Genomic DNA, 6,660 nt, shown 5'->3' with positions numbered 1-6,660 from the left:
GGGCCCCTGTCTGTTCACACAGCTCGCATCGTCCAGGACTGCTTTTGTGACCACGAAGACGTATCGTCGCATCTCTCCTCGCCACCACTCACTAGGTCTCAGTATTATTAAGCCTTTGTGGTCTACTTTGGAAAGACGGGTGCGTGACTGCTATCGACCTCCATCGTCGTTATCTTAATTCACTACTATTTCGTAGGAAGAATGGTATAAGATTCCCTTCAACACCGTACATGCCCTGAATGTATCCGTTACGAGATGACTGGAAGCTGTTTTGAATGCCAACAGGTTTCCTACACCGTATTAGACATGATAATGTGTTCCAGAATGAGATTTTCACTCTACAGTGGAGTGTGCGCTGATATGAAACTTCCTGGCAGATTAAAACTCTTTGCCGGACCGAGACTCGAACTCGGGATTTTTGCCTTTCGCGGGCAAGTGCTCTACCAACTGAGTTAGCCAAGCACGACTCACCACCCGTCCTCACAGATTTCATATCAGCGCACACTCCGCTGCAGAATGAAAATCTCATTCTGGAAACATCCCCCAGGCTGTGGCTAAGCCATGTCTCCGCAATATCCTTTCTTCCAGGAGTGCTAGTTCTGCAAGGTGTGCAGGAAAGATTATGTGAAGTAACAGACTTCTGTTCCCCTCTGTTGTAGGTGTGCTGATACCTGTTTCAGTCGTAATGAATGATGGAGCGCTAAATGCTGTGAGATCGTATTTGTGCAGTGAAATGTGTGCTATGTAAACGTGGAACGGAAAACAGTGAAGTCTGACGTAAAAACTGCTCCTTCTTGCGCGAAGATCTCCATCATCTGACGTTGCCTATCTTAGGTTCGATAAAAATAAAGTCTGAGTCCCTGCTCAATCATTCCACAAATCCAGCTTGTGGATTTCGTCAATGTCATATGATGATTTTTAATAGCTGCAGTCAATTCCAGGTTTCTCGTGCCAAAGATCACGTGTACCATTAGGTTTTTCTAAGTACGTGTCACAAATATTGACAAATAAAAAATGTCTTCATAGCCAATATTTATTTCGTAAGCAACTGACAAAAGAAGACCACAGTAGAAATTGACATTTTCATGTGGAAACCCTGCTGCCAACCTATATTTCGATGTCAGTCTCAGAAATCAAAGAATTTGGAGAAACCACCTCAACACAAATTCACTCCGCAGTGATGATAACTGTCTGTCTAAAATCTACCTAAAAACATCCCCCTTCCCACCAGTTTCAGGGATGTGAGGTCACAAAATGAAGTATAAACATGCAATTTTTTTTAAATAGAAATAAGTTGCCTGAAGACTATCACTCTTTTAATTTATGTTAGTATTAAGTTAAAGAGTTTAACTGTAGGATATTAAATTTATTTGAATGTATATCAATGTGGTAGCAACCATACTTGAGTACACTATTATTTGTACAAACCTGTTTGCCATCTTCGGAAAAATAAATAACTGAAATTTTTAATAAATTTAAAATTATTGCATATTTGTATGTTAAATATTTCGTCTTAAAGGAATTTTGTTGATGATTCTAAAACTAGTTTTAGAGTTTGTGGGTCTGTAATATTTCCGAAATTATGGGATTAATATTATGATTTATACGAGTATTTTAGTAATATTACTTCAGCAGATGCATCTGAGCTGCAGCAAGACACCGGTGATTGTATTGAACTAAGAAACTTCCTGGCAGATCAAAACTCTGTGCCGGACCGAGACTCGAACTCGGGACCTTTGCCTATCGCGAGCAAGTGCTCTACCAACTGAGCTACCCAAGTACGACTCACCACCCGTCCTCACAGCTTTTATATCAGCGCACACTCCGCTGCAGAGTGAAAATCTCATTCTGGAAACATCCCCCAGGCTGTGGCTAAGCCATGTCTCCGCAATATCCTTTCTTCCAGGAGTGCTAGTTCTGCAAGGTGTGCAGGAGAGCTTATGTGAAGTTTGGAAGGTAGGAGACGAGATACTGGCGGATTTAAGCTATGAGTACGGGTCGTGAGTCGTGCTTGGGTAGCTCAGTTGGTAGAGCACTTGCCCGCGAAAGGCAAAGGTCCCGAGTTCGAGTCTCGGTCTGACACACAGTTTTAATCTGCCAGGAAGTTTCATGATAATAAGTTGTGTTTTTTTTCATATTTTTGTCCGACGCTGTGTATCATTAGCGCTGGGTCACCAATTTATCTGAGCAAAGTTGGGAGAGGTAATGGGTGAAGGTCGTGGTAAGGACATTCGTCTGATTATGATTCTGTAAACTCGTGAAAAACCTAAATTAGTATAACCGGATGCGTTTTTTAAATCAATACCTTCCATTGCACCACTTTGCTCGGTATTGATATTTAGTAACTTGCGTGTCCTCTAGCACACCTCTCTCATTGTATGTGACCAGCTGGACTTCCGGTGCATAACCGCGTGACCATTTTTACTGCGCAAGATTCACGTCTGGCGTTGAGTAATGCCTCAGTTTGGAAGTATGACCATTTAGGAACAGTTTGTATCTCGCCTGTTAGACGCCTAGTATAACCGCGCCGTGTTTCGCAGAGCTTAAGATCGATTTGTACGTTGCTGTTATTACTAGCAGAGACCCGACGCTGTTCTCGGCCTTTTTACGTTTCCCTGTATTCCACGCGCACCCGCAGTGCACACTATCACGCAAAAGCACTCTTTATCCTCAGTCGATGAAACCTTGGCAACATACGGAGACAACACGGCACGGCCATTACGGCTGCCGCTACGTTTCAGTCGCTCATGTGACTGGCCAGATGACGTCAGGAGCCACTGTAAATTCCAGTGACGTAGGTGGGTCGAAAGCGAGGCCGACTATCTCGTCGGCCGCGATGCGAAGGCAGAGTGGAGGGAGAGATGGGAGGGGAAGAGATAACAGAGTCAGCAATGAGTCCTGCTTGATGCGAATGTACTTGTTTCCAGTAAGCCGTAGAGCATTTCTGGGCCACAAATAGACGTAATGCCAGCTTTCACGTGGCTTCTTCATTTCTCAGAACGTGGTTCGCTCTCTGTTTCCTTTGCTATCACTGGTGATACTGTCATTACGTTGTCATTTCACCTTAGAATTGCTAGAAATATTTTACGTTTCTCCTTCATATATTTGGCTGCAATTTAGCTGTGTTTTAAACTAGTATTGCGACAACGTTGCCAAGTTACTAACGGTTATGATCAAATGCGTCACAAGACCCAGCGCCAGACATTTATCTCATTCAATTATGAGATCCGCAGTTCTTCAGTACTTACTAACATTCTCAGTTACTGAACTTTTTACAGATTAAGTGGTTATTGTCATCAGATTTTCTCCTACTCAAACCCATCATGTAAAACCGCGGATTAGATCTGCCTTAATGAGGTAATCTTTGCGCTTCGTAATTTATTCCCACACATTTCTGCTGTGCAGATGTTGTGGGACAATATCCCTTCCTTTATTTTATATTGCTTTTCGTTAACACTATTTAGCCTTTACATACACAGCATATGTGAGGCAAATTACGTTATAACGACCCATAATGTAAGAGACGTAATTACTGTAGCTTATTAAATAGTGTATAATTACAGCAAAATGGAATACAGTCGGATCTCAGTATTACAAGCATTGATTCATATTCCAAAAATATCTCTCGTACAGTTACTTTCTTTTCGACTAAGAAGGTATATAATATATATATTATAAAGCAGTGTCTCCAGACTGCAACATTTCAAAGATAGAGGCAGCTAGGTGGGTATGAGAATGAAAGATCATGCGAGAAGTGCTTGGACTACGAAGGGCGCGAAGTAGAATGCAGTCTCTCCCCCCTAATGTTCAACTACGTCGAAGAAGCAATGACGAAAGTAAAAGAAAGGCTCAGGAGTGGGATTAAAATTGGGGGGGTTAAAGGTTGTCAGTGATAAGTAGTACAAATGAGTTTATTGACATATTTGGCATCAAAATTGGAGACCACGAAGTAGACGAAATGAAGGAATTGTGTTACCTTGAAAGCAAAATAACGCAAGATGGGGATATAGATATGAGACTATCACAGGCAAAGAATGCATTAATCGTTGTTGTTGTTGTTGTTGTGGTCTTCAGTCCAGAGACTGGTTTGATGCAGCTTTCCATGCTACTCTATCCTGTGCAAGCTTCTTCATCTCCCAGTACCTACTGCAACCTACATCCTTCTGAATCTGTTTAGTGTATTCATCTCTTGGTCTCCCTCTACGATTTTTACCCTCCACGCTGCCCTCCAATACTAAATTGGCGATCCCTTGGTGCCTCAGAATATGTCCTACCAACCCATCCATTCTTCTAGTCAAGTTGTGCCACAAATTTCTCTTCTCCCCAATTCTATTCAATAGGTTGGTAGGTTGGTTGGTTGGTTTGGGGGAAGAGACCAAACAGCGAGGTCATCGGTCTCATCGGATTAGGTACGGACGGAGAAGGAAGTCGGCCGTGCCCTTTCAAACGAACCATCCCGACATTTGCCTGGAGTGATTTAGGGAAATCACGGAAAACCTAAATCAGGATGGCCGGACGCGGGATTGAACCGTCGTCCTCCCGAATGCGAGTCCAGTGTGCTAGCCACTGCGCCACATCGCTCGGTTTCTATTCAATACCTCCTCATTAGTTATGTGATCTACCCATCTAATCTTCAGCATTCTTCTGCTGCACCACATTTCGAAAGCTTCTATTCTCTTCTTGTCTAAACTATTTATCGTCCACGTTTCACTTCCATACATGGCTACACTCCATACAAATACTTTGAGAAACGACTTCCTGACATCTATAATCGATGTTGACAAATTTCTCTTCTTCAGAAACGCTTTCCTTGCCATTGCCAGTCTACATTTTATATCCTCTCTACTTCGACCATCATCAGTTATTTTGCTCCCCAAATAGCAAAACTCATTTACTTCTTTAAGCGTCTCATTTCTTAATCTAATTCCCGCAGCATCACCCGATTTAATTCGACTACATTCCATTATCCTCGTTTTACTTTTGTTGATGTTCATCTTATATCCTCCTTCCAAGACACTGTCGATTCCGTTCAGCTGCTCTTCCAGGTCCTTTGCTGTCTCTGACAGAATTACAATGTTATCGGCGAACCTCAGAGTTTTTATTTCTTCTCCATGGATTTTAATTCCTACTCCGAATTTTTCTTTTGTTACCTTTACTGCCATTAATCGTTCAAATATATTAACTTCTATAATGTGCAGGCTTAAATTTGAGGAAGATATTTGTGAGAATTGACGCCCAGAGCACAGCAGAGTATGGAAGTGAAGTACAGACTGTAGGAAAATCGTAAGAGGCTCGAAGCGTTTGAGATGTGGTGCTACCTGAGGATGCCGATAAGGAGAGGAGTTTCTCTGCAGACTCGGTGAGGAAAGACAGAAGGGACGAGATGATAGGATATGCACTCAGTCATCTGGGACTAACTAGAACGCTCTGAGGGTTCCATACAAACTTAATTATGCATATAGACAATTCATCCACTCGGGGAACCGAGAATCTCGATGATTTTTGTCTGTTATCGACATTGATATAGACGAGGTGTCCGTCACGGGAAGTCCATGCCTTTCGAGAATGTTTTAATTTTAAGTTTGAAGTCGAACAACAAACTTGTACTGTGAAACCTTGATTCTCGCCAAAGTTCATGATTTTTAGCTCAACGGGAAGTAAGCTATAGGTTTTGATGAGTGAGTTTGCGAGTCTCAAAATATGTGACATAAACGACCGTGTCTTTTGATTAAATTGACTTAGAAGTGTAACTGTTTTACACCGCCAGGAGAACATTGAACTTAGTGTATTACATAAATTTCAACTTGACACGTCTGCCCGTTCCTCAGATAAAGGCATCTCAACAGTAGGACAGACAGACAGACGGGCGGCTGGACAACGAAGGGATCCTGTAATAGCTGCCTTTTTACCGACTGAGGCACGGAAGCCTAAAAACAGTAGGGCAAGACAGAGATTGCAATGTATCCAACAAAGATTTGAGGACACTGGGTGTAAAAGCTACTCTGAGATGAAGATATTTGCACACGGGTGGAGGTCGTAGAGGATCACATCAAACCAGTTTGAAGACTGATGACATAAGACAGAAAAGTTGATATTTCAGACGAATCACATTCCATTTAATGTGCCATTCGATTTATTTATGAAAAGTAAAATGGGGTTCATAGCAGTGGAAATGTACTGCATGCACCACATCATGATCGTTCTGTAAATAATATGTTTCCCCAGCCACACACACATGCCATGTGGCCAGCATTCACACGTAATGGATGTTGATGTATGACACATGTGGATGATTTGAAAGTGGACTGAAAAGGCCCTAAACTAGTCATCAGTTCATAAAGACAAACTTAAATGCAAGTTTGACGGTTTAATAAAGACAAACTTAAGTACAAGTTTGACGGTTTTTACAGTTTCGTTGATTACTTTTGTTATTGAACGCGAACGGCATGATCGATGGAGTTCTCAAAAGAGAACGTAATGTTGCAAACAGAAGGATATAGGTATCATACGTGTTTGTGGGATCCAAGAGATCCACAGTGCAAAATGGCAGCTATTCTTGGTTAAAAACTGCTGAAGCACTCGAAGCTCCCGCATTACGATAAACTCGTTACTGGTTTCTGTCACGAGGAAACAGAGTGCAGAGGTACAAATTCTTGCATT

Source organism: Schistocerca piceifrons, chromosome 5 (genome assembly GCF_021461385.2).
Source record: "Schistocerca piceifrons isolate TAMUIC-IGC-003096 chromosome 5, iqSchPice1.1, whole genome shotgun sequence".
Taxonomy (NCBI): domain Eukaryota; kingdom Metazoa; phylum Arthropoda; class Insecta; order Orthoptera; family Acrididae; genus Schistocerca; species Schistocerca piceifrons.
This window is presented reverse-complemented; position numbering follows the sequence as displayed.